We start from the raw sequence: 16366 nt of genomic DNA, 5'->3' as shown, positions 1-16366 counted from the left end.
CCACACTGTTAAGATGTGCAGCAACTGACAGATGGATCTTCTGAGGATATGAGTAGCACCATGATACAATTGTATAGTGTCATTGAAATTCTTCCTCTGCTCAGGTTCACTAAGGCTGAACGCCTGCTTGCTGCAGCCCTACTTATATTTTTAGGAGATCTCACTAAATTCTGGACAAATAGGTGAGATACAGTAAAACTGCTAACTGCACATTAACTCTCCTTCTCAAATGAAGTTTTTTCAAGTCTGATAGTGCTATGGAATAGATTGGAGCATAAATCCTCATGTTTTGTGTTATAAACCTACCATTTGCTGATGTAGCCTGGGAAGAAATTTCCCCTCTGGGCAACAATTATCCATAAGATTGGGAGCTTGGGAAATCAGGTATTATATGAGCTCGGTCTTCTATTGTATCAGCTGTGAAAATCAAGAGAAGGATAATATTTGCTGTCAATCCCCCAAATGAGGTACAACCCACTAACAGATCAAAGCCCTGTAAAGCTTCTGAGCATTGGACATTATTTATTATTAGAGATATACTGTTGATCCTCCATACCTTTCCATACTTTTATATGTTCTGTCCAGACCAGAAAAAAAAACAAAACAAGAATAAAACCAAACCAAACCAAAAACCAAACCAAACAAAAAACAAGGGAAAAAAAAAAAAAAACAAAAACAAAACAAAAAAAAAAAAGGAGGAAAATAGTAAAAGGATATATGCAATTGAAAAATTGAAAGTCATGAACTCAATGGGTTTTGAAAACTAGTTTATCCGCAGATGTTAAGCCAGGAAATGCTTAATGCTGTTAAGCCAGGAAAGTATTACTAATGCAGATTAAAGCACAAATGCAAAGATGCATTTTGTATAGTGCAGGAAAGCCACAGAAGTAGCTTGGCAGGTGAAAGAAATTAGCTCATCAAAATGCACAAAGAAAACAAAATTAAAATGTTGCATGTATAGATATTTTCAATGTCCAGTCAGCAGTGCTTATAGGATTTCGTAAATCCTTTCCCCTTCAACAATATTTTAGAATATTGTAGTGTAGACAAGACCAAAGTAAATAATAGTATGATTATGTGAGAAGAATATAAATTAAACGAGTTGGAGTTTTGGGGGGAACAAAAAGAAAATCAAATAAAATACCACATGTTTGTTTGGTTTTTTTTAAATAACAAGTGGATAAAATTATATAATAATGTGTCAGTAACTGATGCTCTTGAACACCAGAGAGATCTGAAAGAGATTTTGTAAAGAGCAACAAATAAGACATGAATTTATGATATAAAGTAATATAAAGATAAGTTCAGTGCAGTTTTGTTATTCATTACTAGGTGTAACATATAAGGTGTTAAAAATGGTTTGACTCTGTCCCTTCCCATCCCACCAAATACATAACCAAAATTCTCTACCCTTATGTCTCCAGGAGGACAGAACATGTGCAGAACTCCACTGTTTCTCCCCAAGAACTCTTCAGAATTTATGCACCCACCTGTTTTGTCCTCCGTTACCTGTTACCTTGGAGCCACAGATTAGCTGTTAAATAACAGTTTTGTGTTTCTACTTGAAACAAATATTAATTCTCATTTTAGACTTAACGGAATGGGAAAAAAAATAAACAGATTATTATTTTAGTGTTTTACTTCCTGGTAAATAATTTTAATGTATCCTATAAAAATTATAAACTTGCAGGTTATTTATATCTGTGATTTTTTATCTTTTTTCCTTATCTTTACTTTTTCTGTATTTTTTCAATTTTTTTTTCAATTTCAGAAAAAAAATTATACAGTAGGAAACCCAATCTTAATACAGTATCTTTATATGCTTAATTGTTCAGAATCTCTTCTGTGTCCAGAAAGTAATGAAGTTCCAAAATATCTGCTTTTGTTTTGGTTTACACACACACACACACACACACACACACACACACACACACACACACACAAATACACACACACACACACACACATATATATATATATATATCACACACACATATATATATATAATTTTAAAATCATAGAGAAATGAGAAATTGAAAGTATTAATATTTAAAAGATAAACATTAAAAAAAGGGAAAATAATATGAAAATATAAAAGGGTAAAAAAAAAGGATTAAAAGAAAAACTGTATTTGGGAAACTATAGGGAAGAATATGATATGACTGGTTTAATTAAAAGGCAAATATTAATTTATGAAAAGAATAAAAATTTTCAGGCATTTATTTTTAGTAAATATATTTTTCAGTAAGAGAAAAGCTGTTAATAAAGCTGACTTCAATGTTTCATTTATATTTTGAAAAAATTTTTTGAAACGCATAAAAATGACAGGAAATAGATGAATATTTTCAAAGACACAATAATGATTTAAAAGTACATGAATTGCAGTTGTCCTGTCTCCAAGACTCTTTTAGGAGAAAAAAACATACATTTTCCCTAAAAATTCAGAAGAAAATACTTTTGTGCATACAAAATTCCATGGAAGTGGGTAAACAGAATATTTCTAATGAGGTGATGAGTGTTAGACCAATACCCCTTTCAGAAGTCTCCATTTTTATTTGTATTTTATTTTTATCTTGCTGTCAGTAAACTTCCACTGTTATCACACTAATTCATCATCGTTAGCAAGAGGGCTGTTTCAATCATAGTGTCATATACTGAGGGTAAAATTTAACTCTAAAATTTTGTGATCTTATTAACATTATTGAATCTACTGTGGTAATGGCCCCTAAATTGAAAACCTGAGTGGAAAATAAAATTTTAGCTGTAATTTAATTTTTATAGCCCTTGCCCACCAGAACCTGATGCAAATATTTATTTCAGCACTAACACTGATTACTGTTATTTCATTCATACGTATTTCTCCACTTGGCTGTTGAGCTACTGTCTGTCCATTCATAAACAGCAGCAAATAAAGAGGCTGAAAACATAATGATGCAATGAAATCAACCAAAATAAAAACAAACAAACAAACAAACAAAAAGTTCTTGCATTTGCTCACAGATCTACAGATTTGCTTGACTACCCTGCTTATAAAAACGGGCTGCTGTTGCACAAAGAAACTGTAACAAGAGGAGTTTGTCCATCCTGAAATGAATATGATGTTTTCCTTCTGAAAACATAAATACTCTGGTCATGTGTGTCCAGATACAGGAGCAGCAAAGTGAACAAATAATTTAACAATCTGAGATATAATGATGCTGTTCTTTGGCATCTGGGGTTTTTTGGGTTTTTTTTGGGGGGGGTTTTTGGTTGTTGTTGTTGTTGTTGCTGCTGCTGCTGTTGTTGTTTGTTTGTTTCTTCTTCCCCAAGGGAGGAAAAAAAAAATCAGAAGTTAAAAAAAAATTAAAAGGGAATTGAATCACTATCTAAACTTTTCTGAAAGTAAATTCAGATTCTGAACACAATTTGATTTTTTTTGGTTTTCTGATCTAAAATGGAAACCACATGAGGAAATCTAAGCTAGCAATTTATATTTCTCTGGGAAAAAAATTCGGACAAACTAACCATGTTTTGCAACACGTGTTTTAACACGTTAATATAATCTTATAAAAATGTTTAATATTTGTTTATAATAATTATATGCATGTTTAAAACAATATATTATATAATTAAAATATTTTCTATTAATTATATAATATATTAAAATAATGAAATATTAAATAATAAAATATTAAATTCTGGGGGGATTTTTTTGTTTGCTTTGTTTCAGTGTTTTTTGGTTTTTTCTGTTGTTGGTTGAGGTTGTTTTAGTTTTAAATGTTATAAATCTGTTTTAGCCTGTCTTTTTTCTTACGATAATTAAACTTTTTTTTCTTTATATTTTCCCCTTAACTTTTCAGAAATTGAGCTTTTATCTAGTTTAGGGGAAAAAAATTGAAATAAATCACGCACTTTCCCAATTCTTTATACAGTTATGAAGAAAAGAAAAAGTAAACATTGTATAATATTCACTGTGCAACTAGACAAATAGAGAATAATAATTTTATTTTCTGCTTCTTTAGATCTTCAATTTTAATCTTGATATTAATTTTCAGAAAGACAGACTATTGAGATTTTCAAAGATGAAGTAGAATTCATAGGAAAACAATGAATAAGACAATTATTTTTTCCAATAATGCCTATAGGGTCAGTTGAGGTTAGTCTCTAATAAAAACTACAACTCTACATCTTTCATACTCTTCTGTAATCAAAAACATCCTGAAGAAAAACACTGGTTTCAAAATAGAACCACAGTGTTACAGGGGAAAACCATCTCCTATCCACAGGAAAACTACCATTAATCAGTTATTCAAAACAAGTTCAATAGAAAAGGTGACACATTCACTGCAACTGAGGAGTGTGTGAACTCCTGGTCTGGAGCCATCCAGCAGGGAATGCTGATGCAGAGGTATCAGAATTGCAGAGCAGTGGATGGCCACTGGGATGTGAGGAAAAACTCTTTGCCATGGACAGGTTATTTCATGAGCCAAAGGCATTCCTAGGGCAAAGACCAAAAAACTGAACTTCAGGGCCTCTGACAAAGCTTGAGTCATTGAATTTTGCCTCCTCGTGTTTTCTCTGGAGGGACAAGGAAGACAAAGTTCACCCCAACACTTGAATTTTCCTCTTGCACTTCTGCCCAAGTTTCAGTGAAAAAATATTAAGGGTTAAAAAAAAAATCCCCTGCTTCCACAGAAAAGAACTACTGAGATACAGCAACTGAGATATTCAAATTTACTGAATGTTGAGTTTGTAAGCCCCTGTTTAGCTGATAACACAACTGTGTAATATCCAACTTCTGCACAAATCATATGTGCAGACTGTGGGTTTGGATGTCAGTTGTGTCACTGTGAACCTGTCCAACTTTATCTTGGAGATATAAATGTCTCAGAAAGTTTTATTCCTATAACAGCAGATCTTTAATTAAATAGAATATTGCAAAATAAATGCATCTGTAAACATGCTGGAGGGCAGAGGGACATATTTTTATTTATATGATTTTAATAAAAGATATGTTTCTAGTTAAATCCCTGTGTGAGTAATCTAATATATAAAATGCAGTACAAGAAAGAGGTGTCTGTATGCCACAGCTTTAGCCAACTGTGCATTTTCATTTCAAAATTATTACTGCATCATTTCTTCTTCTTCTTCTTCTTCTTCTTCTTCTTCTTCTTCTTCTTCTTCTTCTTCTTCTTCTTCTTCATCTTCATCTTCTCCTTCTTCTCTTCTCCTTCTCCTTTTTCTCTTTCTTCTTGGCTCTTCACACTTTTTCTGAAACTGCCTTAAACTTACCAAGTACAAGTTTTGCTTTCCTGGATCAGAAGCAACATTAGCCTGATAAGTGTAAAAATAGGCCACTTAGAAAAAAGTGTCCACAAAAATCCCTTTAGTGGACAAAGCTGAGTAATTTTTTGTGGCTGGGTTTGGTTTTGGTTTTTGTTTTGGTTTTTTTCAGGGTTTTTTTGTTTGTTTGTTTGTTTTTAGTTCTTATACCTATTGTCTCTAAGTTAGACATTGCTCTTACTTTAAAAAAATACTCTTTAATATTCTTCCAACTCATTTCTGTCACAGAAGTTTAATATTTTTTCTGACAGTCCTTTAAAAACACCCTCTGGAAGATATATTAGCCATTTAAGTGCTAATAATTTTTTAAAGCTGTGCCTAAACCTTTGCTTCCCTGACAATGAATTCCACTGTCTATTTGTACCATGTGTGCAAAATATTTTTTCTTGTCAGTTCATTTTCAGTTAGCTCTGTTTCATTTAATGTCTCCATGGCCTTGACTGCCGCCTGAAATAACATCTGTCTACCTATCTCTATATTTTTTTCTGTGGCATGATTCTGTTGTCCACCTTAGTAGCTTCTCACCTACAGAAAGCATCTTAAAATCTACTGGAGCTGATTAAATTTCATACTTATGCTCAGACCAAGGGACCAGACAGAGAGTTTTATTTTTTCTGCTAAATTTTACAGTGCCAGGTCTTACAGAGAACCATGGGCTGCTGGTACAGGACTGTGATGCAAGGACCACATAGACCAGTAACAATTCAGACAAACTGAGCTCATTCTCCAGGGTTCAGCTGGCTCTCCTGTAATGCACACATCTGTGTGTGCAGATGTGCTTCAAACCAGATTAACACCAGGGCTGTTCTCCTAGATGTGTTATTATCTCTGGGTTTGAGGAACTCAGGGTATACTGAGATGGCTGCTTCTTTCTCCCATTAAATGTGTGAAAAAATTCTACATTTATTTTTTTTTCTCTTGGTTCAAATATATTCCCCATCCCTTTCTTCTTCTTCTTCTTTTTTTTTTTTTTTTTTTTTTTTCCCCTCCTTTGCTTAAATATTGAAAACTTTCTATGGAGATTGAAATTGCCCTTGGTTTCACCTATAAGACACAGTTTAGACACATTTTTCCTGCTGTGAAAACAAAGGGTTATAATAATTCACAATCATAACTGCAGCAGAAATGCCTAGCTTCCCTCTGCAATCCCAAGCAGACCTTTCCCTGGGATCACATGCTATTTAAAGTGTTTCATTTTCTCCTGGTACAAGCAGAAGCCTCATCAAAACTGTGAATTTCAGATAAGCGTTTATCAGACTTTTGCTGTAACCATCTCAGAAATGAGCTGTCATCAGCAAATTTAATCTGTCTCTGGCTGCTTTAATTGTTAGCACCATTTCTGCCAAATCCTTCACAGTCCTCATAGCATGGAAAGTTTCTTTAAGACTTTTAATTCAGTCAGCAGAGATTGCACACTGTATTTTTTTTCCATATTTATGACTTACACATTTAAAAAGGTGGAGGATCTTGATTGAACAGCTGAATTATGGAAATTCAACTGCATCACTAGTATTAAATACTGAGCGTGAAATATGGAAATATGTAGGTGAGAGGGTTTGAGGAGAACACTGCCAGCCAGAATAAAGCTCTGGAAGATATTTTACTTTATATGGAGTGAGGACAAATAGAAACAGATTTTTTTACTGCTGTGGTTCATGGAATTTTACTGGTGTCTACAAATATTGCAAACAGGCCCCAATTTTAAGCATGATGAAGGACAAAAATTATGGTCTTATGCTTAAAGTTGCTGTAGGAGGCCTCAGCAAAGCTAGGTTGAGTCTTTCATTTTGCCACAGGCTTTCTGTGTGACCTTGGGCAATTTATTTTGGCCTGGACTCTCAAAGGATCCAATGACATAAAAATCTTTGGAGCCTGTGGGAATGAGGTACCCCAAATGTCAGGTCCTACCCACGAGCACTAATTACTACTGGATTTTATCTGCCACTTGTTTGCTTACCCAGGGAGCACTGGGAGATCTTCCTACAGTTCCTCAGAGTCCATTTCAAATCTGACACTCCCAAATGGGTATTTTTTAGGCACCACACAAAATTCTTCCACTGTTATGCTCTTCTTGCAAGCCACTTATCAAAATGTTAAACAGTGTACATGTTAATGTTACCAAAATGGCCCTTTTCTCCAATTAGTCCTTCAGTTTTGGCTTCTGACAGTGAACTCATAAATCTAGAGCTAACTGGATCATGTGTACTGGGCAATTAGATAAACAGAGTATGCCTTTATTTCTCTCTCTCTATATATATACACCTATATAATTCCCTATGCCTATATGCCAACATACTACATATCCATATATATCTCATTGTGACTTTTACATATATATATATATATATATATATATATATATATATATACACATCAGTGAGTTATATATATATTTCAGTGAGTTATATATATCAGTGAGGGACTATGATTGAATCCTTGGACCTTTCTGATGCACCACACTTTTTTCTGCTTAATTTAGACATTCAGAGCATGTAAGAAGTTGCTTCATTACAACACCAATACAAAACTTTCCCAAGCAATCTGTTCCAAATACAGCTAAACACTAGGATAAGACCGCTTGAATTTTTATCCCTGGACAGTTTTTTAAAGTTAAACGTCTCCCGAAGACGTAAAAAACTTTTACTGGGAAAGAAATTACTAAGTTATGCCTGTATTAGAAAAACTGTGATTCATGGACAGCAGTGGGTCGTTAGGCACCGATAAACAGTCCTCGCTGATGACTATACTCAGCATGTGGTGGGAAGCTATAAAACAATAGAATTAGATTTATCTAATTCCAAAGAACTAATTTGCTGAGTTTGGCTTCTTTATCTTTATTATTTCATATGGTTGGCATTTGAATTTCTTTATTTTTGTGAAACTTGTTTTCCTGTATGAGGATCTTGCAGAGTCCACGGTAATCTGTTTTTACTCTGAATGTGTGCTTGTTCATTTGGTTGTTTGCTTTGGATAATTACATCCCTCCTGCCATATCATTCCCTTTTGTAAACTATGGGAGTTACTAATGCAGCATGATTTGCAAATTCAGATTATTCTAAATGAATATGCCATTTGAAATTCACTTCATGCAGTTTCAAGCATCCAAGTTTATAATATGCTTTTGCATTCATCAACAATAAAGATCAAATCTGAATGCTCAAAAAAAAAAAGTAAAGATAAAAGGATGTATCTTCAATTCTTCCATCTGATTGGAGCCTTTTATTTTGATCCTAAGGGACAGCTGTGTCTGATCTTGCTCCAAGTTTTATGGCTGTGACATGATTTCTCTTGTTGAGGGTTTTGAAACTGTCAAAGGTGATATTCCAGCCCTCCCAGCTTGGTTAAGGCAAGCTCTAGAATGCTAAAAGCTTGAACACAGAATCACTAACTTTCTATTCTGACCCAAATTACAATGTAAAAATTCAAGGGAAAACTGAAGAAAGTGAAAATTAATATTTCATCTACGTATTTTTGTTCTACCATAATGTATGTGTCATCACGTTCACAATGACATCACGTTCGCAATGAAAGTCAAAAGAAACTTTGTATTCAATCCAGCAGGTTAAGACAATGTCCTCAGCACCTCTGGTGATATCAGCCATCATTTCTGCCCCACCAGAATTTTCTATTTTTTTCTTCTTCTTCTTCTTCTTCTTCTTCTTCTTCTTCTTCTTCTTCTTCTTCTTCTTCTTCTAGTTCTTCTTCTTCTTCTTCTTCTTCTAGTTCTTCTTCTTCCTCTTCTTCTTCTTCTAGTTCTTCTTCTTCTTCTTCTTCTTCTTCTTCTTCTTCTAGTTCTTCTTCTTCCTCTTCTTCTTCTTCTTCTTCTTCTTCTTCTTCTTCTTCTTCTTCTTCTTCTTCTTCTTCTTCTTCTTTATATTTTTCTTATTATTTTCTTTTTAAAGTGTGGAATATTTGGGTTGCAGTAGAACTTTTCATGACCCCTGCGAGGCAGTCAACACATAGGGTGCAATGTGTCAAAGTCAGGAATTGATATGTTTTGAATTCAGTCTCCAGATGCCTTGATTCTCAGAACATGTAAATATTGAGACACAAAACTTAAGCAACTGATACACTGCATACCATGCTTGAAAATAGGGAACATATTCCACTGCAAATTTTCCGGAAAGCGTGAAAGTATCAACAGTTAATAAAGTCCCAAAGGAAGTCTTGTCCAGTGAATGGTTTTTGGAAATTGTAAAAAATCCCCAGAGGAACTGCCGAGACAGTCATTAACATAATGATGATACATTTTTCTCACATTCAAGAATGGACCCAACAGGGATTCTTGATGTCACAGACACATTGTAGTGATATCTCTATATAAAAAAAAATATTGAGTGGAAACTTACAGACTGCACCTAAACCGTCTCGTTCAATATCAAAATTGGGAAGAGTTTCTACATGACTTGTGTTTTTTGCTCAGAATCATGATGCTACTTTCAATACCCTCTCACCCCTATTCTATTCCTTCCAACTTACCTGTCATCTCACTGCTTTATCCAATTGTCTAAACATCACAGAGCACTAGAAAGGTTTTTGTTTTTTGCATTCCTTACATATTTGCATCAAACCCCACACAATCAGATCAGAGAATTCTGGGGCTTTCTCTGTGTCCTGGAAGAGAATGTAATAGATGAACCTCAAGAGAGCCAAAATGGGATGACAAATACATAACCCAAGACAGAAAAATATGTTATAATTGGATGAAGACCAAACTAAAATGACCTGTGACATAGCCAGTGTTATGCCTCCAGGTCTTGATTTCCCAGATCACCCAGGCTGGGTAGGTGGCCAGGCCCCACCATGAATTCAGTCCTGCTAGATTGCCTGGGTTTTGGTCCTTCTGTGAAAATCTGCACAGAAGGGAAGGAGGAGTGGGAAAGTACTGGTACCAATTCAGGTCTTCTTCCTACTTAGGGGCAAACCACCGCTGAGACGTACATCCTTACCCTAAACCCAGAAGTGTTTGTAGGCCACCTTGTCTCTGTAGAGACAGAGAATGTTTGCATTGAATGTACTATTAATAGAAAAGGCCTAATGTCACCAGCAATAGGTTTTATAATCCATATGCACAAAGAACTACAATACACTGGTCCATACTGCAAAAAAAAAAAAAATCCTAAAATGTAGAACCAGTGGATATATTATAATCTCTGAAATAATGCTGGCTAGGGCACTTCTTACTGATCCTGTTCCAAGTCTGAGAACACATATTTCTGTAAACAAAAGAGAAAGCATCTAATCTTCATTTACAGATCTTCACTGAGTGAGAATCTACAAGAACCATAAACTGCTCTGTTGATTAATTAGCCTCATTGTATGCTTTTAGATCTCATTGCTTATTTGTATTGGTTTGAGAAAGTGGAGTTACGCAAGTAGACAGGAGGGGACTGACCAGCATGAAACATATTTTCCTTTTCTCCATACCATTCCTTCATTATTCTCCTTCCATGCCAGTGATGACCCAGGTTTTAGCTTTTATGTTTTTCAGATTCTGTGCTGCTTTAGTGTATATTTCTGAGTTTTGTATTAGGGAATGGTGAGCTCTCTTTGCAGAGTAGGGAGACAAAGCAATGCCTTCTCGAGCTGGGGACCAAGGACAAATGATCCAAATCTCAGGCCCAAGAGCATAAATGAACAGCAGAATGAAAAGAGAAAAACTAGAAGGATTGGATTTCATGGGCTAAAGCTGGAATTGGACAATTCCAATATGCTAATGGACCAGATCTTATAAAAGTGAGACCCTGTGACTGGTCATGTGTTTTGTGACAATTTTGGGTTAATCTTGGGTGTAGCCCTGGCTGGGCTCTTGAACTGTCCAAGGTGTATCCATTTAGGCCTTTTAATAAATCCCTACTTTATTTTTTACCTCTGTCTAGTTCTAGGTCAACTTTCACAAGGAATCACCAGAAGCCTCTCAGCCCAACAAGGGATCCTCAGGTGTCTTGGAACCTGTGCACAGGCAAACCATCAGATTCAATATTGACAATTAAACACTGAATTGTCACTTCTCTCTTTCCTGTAGGGATTTATCCCCTGAGCTGCTAAGATAATAATACAAGCAAAAAATAAGCCATTAAAAGAAATGAAATATAATAAAAGCAATTATCTGATTAAGTAATTTTAAAATGAACTCTTAATCTAAGGATTTCAGCCTTCTACTTTTATTAACTCATTGTTTACCTATAAATTATTTTATTTTCATATTCAGTCACTTTGGTGCCTTAATTTACTTGGTTTTGGTTTTGGTTTTTTTTTTCCTTAAATTCCCATCATCCTGGATTTCTTTTTTTTTTGGTTATATGGAGGTTTTTTTTTTTCTCTTGACAATGCAGCTCAGAAGTTTTCATGCATCTCCTTGATAGATACAAACATTATTCCCATTGTGTCCTTACTGAATAAAATATTTAGAGTGCAGAGCTAGCACTGGAAGATTGACTGTATTCTAAATGAACTTTCTGATACCAAATGTAAAACTAGGGGGAACAGAGCACCAGTAATGAAGCGAAATACAAGGTTAAGTATTGGAAATTAATTAGTGAGTTCATCAACAACAATTCTTTGATGGTCTGAACTGCTTCCAGAAAGATAAGGAGAGAACAATTTGAGAAAACAACTGTTTGAGAAAACAATTAAATCCCATCCCATACTTGCATAGAATTATTTTATATTCACATGCAAATCCTAAGACATGGATACACTCAAAATACTAATGCCCTATATATGCACAGACTGTTTCTATTCTTGTTAACACTGCCATGAATCAGAGGTAAATTAACAAGAGATCTACAATACAAAATTGACAAGAGGTCTACTGCCATGATACTGAGGAAATTCAGACCATGTATCTCTGACTTTCAGACCATGTATCTCTGACTTTCATCATCCATATTATCAGCAGTAACATATTTGCTACCTAAAGATCTTCACTGTTTTGGATATTGCATGAACACGCAATCAAACTCAGAACTTTTACCAGTAGGAGTCACTCACCCATACAATATAGGTGGACAGTAGAGTACCCACCATTTTTCTAAGTGGACCTATCTAGATTCACTTTCATTGTATATTTCATTGTATATCAGTGTGACTCCATTGTAGCTTCCGAGAATTTATCTAACAAGCTCCATTCCTGCTGTGCTTCTTAGTGGAAAAGGACAGGGATTAAAATTGAAATCGTCCATGGGTGTTCAGGAATGAGTAGCCAATATATATGAGTAGCCAATAAAACCAGATTATTTCTTCTGTTTTCCAACTAAATCTGTTGGCTCAACCCACCGATTAGGCAAGCAGACAGACAACAAGCATAGATTGGTGCCTGTTAGAGTTGTTTCCAGGCTGTTCTGCCTTTCATCTTTATCTAGGATCCCAATAAGGATAACACTGAGATATTGAATTGGAGTTTGAAGCAGCTGGGATCTTTGTCATCATGATGATCCTTGCTATTGAGGGACAGGAATGCCAGCAGGAGTTGCTGCTGCTGCAGGCAAATGCTAACAGAGCTGGCTGCGTGCCTGCAGCAGCACACGCTCCTGCAGAGCCCCCGCGACAGCCATCACCACTGAGCAGCAGCAGAAGCCTCATCCACCAGGTTCCCACGTGCACTGAAGTCACTGGGAGTTTACTCCCCAGCTGATTTTCCTCTCTTGATTTAGAAGGAAGCAGAGACTCATTGAAGTCACCTTCTTTTGCTGCCCGCTGTTCTATACCACTTTGAATTTCTTCCCTAGGATGGGGCCAATGTTTCACTGACTCTCTTCACTAGTGGCACTCAGATAGCACAGGCTGGGATGTGAGCAGAGAATGGTCTTAAATTCTTCCTTTCAGTGAATAATGGGCTGTAGAAAAGAGTTTATTGTTTCTGAGATAATGCTATGTGATGACTAAATCTGGTGAGGAACTGGCCATCCAAGCACTACTGTCATAATGCAAGCACTCATTTATTTATCCTTTGATGAGGTTCCAAAGAGCCTAATCAAGTTAGAGACTCTTTATTGTTACTTTTCCTAGGCAGGATTTTGACAACTTATTTGATGTTTAAAGTAGAATGTTTTTAGCTATTAGTTTGATTTTTTTTTATATTTTTGACTTATTAAAAATGAGACTGACTATAGCCACATGTTTGTGATCTGCAGCAAATGCTGAACAAAACATGTAGTTTTCTCACATCCTCTTCATGCCGAATAATCAAGATGTGAGATTGTGTCTACAGGTAAGACTGAGTGGGTTCAAGAGTTTAAGTTGAGACTCTGGTCTAATTTCACAGTCAAAACTCCCAATATATTCAGTATGAAGAAGCAGCATGCACCAGCAGGGGAGGATTACTACGTGAGGTATTAAGTGTCTCAATTAGCAAATAGCAGGAATCCTCTGCAGCTTGTTCGTCTTTCTTACCAGTGCCATAGCATATTCTTCTGGGAATCAGAGTGCTGGACTCTGGGAATCAGAAGAAACTGGTATTGCACACACAAAAGGGATTTGGGGTCACTTTCAAAGGAATGAAGGTAATACACATAGCTTCTTCCCTTTCCAGAGGAAATCAGTTGAAGACAGCCCAACGTAAGTCACAAAAATTTACTCATCACTCTGGCTATTAAAAAAAATAGTAAAACTAGAAAACAAAATTCTGAACAATTTGAACAATTAAGTCTCTGAATTGCAAAGGGGCCTCTGGTCAGTGTCCTCAGGCAATGTCCTGTAGGAGTGTCACTCTTTTATGTATCTTTTGTGAAAATATGTGTAACTTGCAACTTCACCCCCCTTCATATATTGGAAACAATCTCTTTTTATGACTGTATCAGTAAAGTCAATACAATTTGGATCCAGTTTCCTGAATTCGCCCACTATGTTTTAAACTTATTCCAGGCAAGCAGCCTCTCAGACCACCTCAGGTGCCAAAACTTTCTAACATATTTCAGTGCACTGATCAATAGGTTTATTTTTTGTTTTTTTCTTTCCTTTCCTAGTCACACAAGCTGCACAAGATGAAAAAAAAAAAAGCCCCTGAATTAATATTTATTTTGCAACATAAAAGAGCCCAGCACTATCTACAAATGTTATAATTAATTGGGATTAATTTCATGTGGAAAGTTTGGCTCTGAAGGTGTTGATGGAGTAATACATCAAAGAGGCTTCACCTCTGTAAAAAATCAATGCTAAAGTAACCTTGATTACTGTCTCTGTTGATGTCACACATAACACTAATCAGTCATCGTTTGCACTGAACACTATCATGAACAAATATTATTTGTTCTCTTATTGGCATTTTTGAGACCCTGGGATAAAATTCACTGCAGCTCTCTAAGACGAGGCTTTCACCTTAGGGAAATTGTACAGGTTCTTCAGGAACACATGGTCCAAGAGAAAAATTGAATGAATCTGAAAATCGAAAATAAGGAGACATACACTGCCATGGAATAAGGGGGCACTTGCCTTACTCCATTTCTTCTCATCCTTCCCTGCTTATTCTCTCTTTTCATCTTTAATCTTTTTCTCCTCTATTTCTCTCTCTATCTCACTCTCCTTTTCTTCCCCTTTTCTTCCCCTTTCTTGCCTTTTCTTCTCACTTTCTTACCCACGACTGAGGACAAGAAAGTACGTTTGACAGTGGCAGATTTCTGGAGGGAATGCTTTGCAATACAAGCAGGGGATCTCTAGAGATGCTGGGTCTGAAATACCTGACCTGTGCAGTATCTAAGCCTAATACAACGAAGCAAAATATCAAAGTGAAAGCAGCCAGCTCACCTTTAATAAGGCTTGCTATCGATTTTTGTGATTGCTCCTTTTATTCTTCAGAGCAAGCAAACATCTGCCACCCAGCTCCTGCTCTGCTGTCCCCTCCTTTTTGATTATTCTTATTACTTTTCAGGCTCTCAGGAGTCCCTCCTCTCACCCTTCAAGTTCCTGTAACTGATTCTATCCCATTTATTTCAGTGTGGCAAGTTCATGCCACTTCAAGCACACCCTGAAAACAATTTCTGTATTTATACTGGCTTCAGGGAATCTTGGATCAAGCTTTAAAGTATTAGCAAGGATGGGTTCACATCTTACCTGGGCACTCCACAAGGTGCCTCCTGACTAAGGTTGTATTGAAGTGGCAGCTGTCCCTCCTACCCTAGCCCTTCTTGTCTCGACAGGCAGCTGGAACTGACACGAGGGCTGAGCAGACGTGATGGCATGAGCCCTCTTTGGAGTTTCTCCCACCCATGGTCCTTCTCCCCTGCTTGTCCACACTGAAGAGTGTTTTGGCTTCATCCATGATTTATCCTACTCCTTGAAGAAATAAAAAAATGGGTAGGGATGGGGTCAGTGCACAAACAGGTATCGTAGCATCATGGATACAAGGCTTAAATCAAAAGAACCTGTGAGGAGTTGGATTCCAAACCAAATCTGTTCTTACATATAGAAATCCTCTGTGGATCAAAGTCATAACTAAGTTATTCCACCTCTACTCACATCCCATCTTCCTTTCTCCCCCCATATATTCACTGTGTGTATTCCCCCAGGGATAAAATCCAGTTTATGCATTTTTGCCATGAGAACAAATGACAGAGGAAAGAAGTTTGTGATAGCTTCTTATATTTTTCTAGTTTAGATAGAATAAATTAACTCAAAACAGAAAAATATCTTAAGATGCCTCTGTCACAGAAACAGTCAAGCATGACTTACGGATTTCAGCTGATGGAAAATATGTTAAAAAATTCATCACGATTTTTAGATACAGTCTGAATAGTAAGTGTTTATTTACCAGTTGGAAAACGGGGCTTTAGATGTCCTGTACTGGTTCTGCTTAGTATAGCAGATGGTACCCCTATAGTGCCACAGTGTTTTCAAAGCCACATTGAGAAAACCTTCTTATTTCAATCCACGCTACATCTGTCCCTGAATAGGATGAATTAACCACAAACACAAAGAATAAAAACAAATTTTAAACCAAAAAATGAGTGGCTATGAAAAATGTACATATTGTAAATGTGCCAGATTCCTTTATTTAGTATAAAGAATAGCATTACAGCCTCTTATTTTGTCAAATATAATTTTTTTT

At 36.0% G+C, this 16366-nt stretch overlaps 1 long non-coding RNA gene across 1 annotated transcript in view; it reads right to left on the bottom strand.

Moving 5' to 3' along the window:
* Positions 1-312: 312 nt before the first annotated feature.
* The window catches only part of LOC119696205, a 65518-nt gene continuing 49464 nt past the window's right edge, over positions 313-16366 (bottom strand). Inside the window, exons 2-3 of the long non-coding RNA XR_005255537.1 lie at positions 15373-15594; positions 313-417 (exon numbers count right to left, since the gene is read on the bottom strand). This is a non-coding gene — a long non-coding RNA (uncharacterized LOC119696205). The remainder of the gene's footprint in view (positions 418-15372; positions 15595-16366) is intronic.

The sequence above is a fragment of the Motacilla alba genome, chromosome Z (assembly GCF_015832195.1).
Source record: "Motacilla alba alba isolate MOTALB_02 chromosome Z, Motacilla_alba_V1.0_pri, whole genome shotgun sequence".
NCBI lineage: Eukaryota > Metazoa > Chordata > Aves > Passeriformes > Motacillidae > Motacilla > Motacilla alba.
The sequence above is the reverse complement of the archived record's forward strand: the minus strand, read 5'-3'. Positions and strand labels throughout refer to the sequence as shown.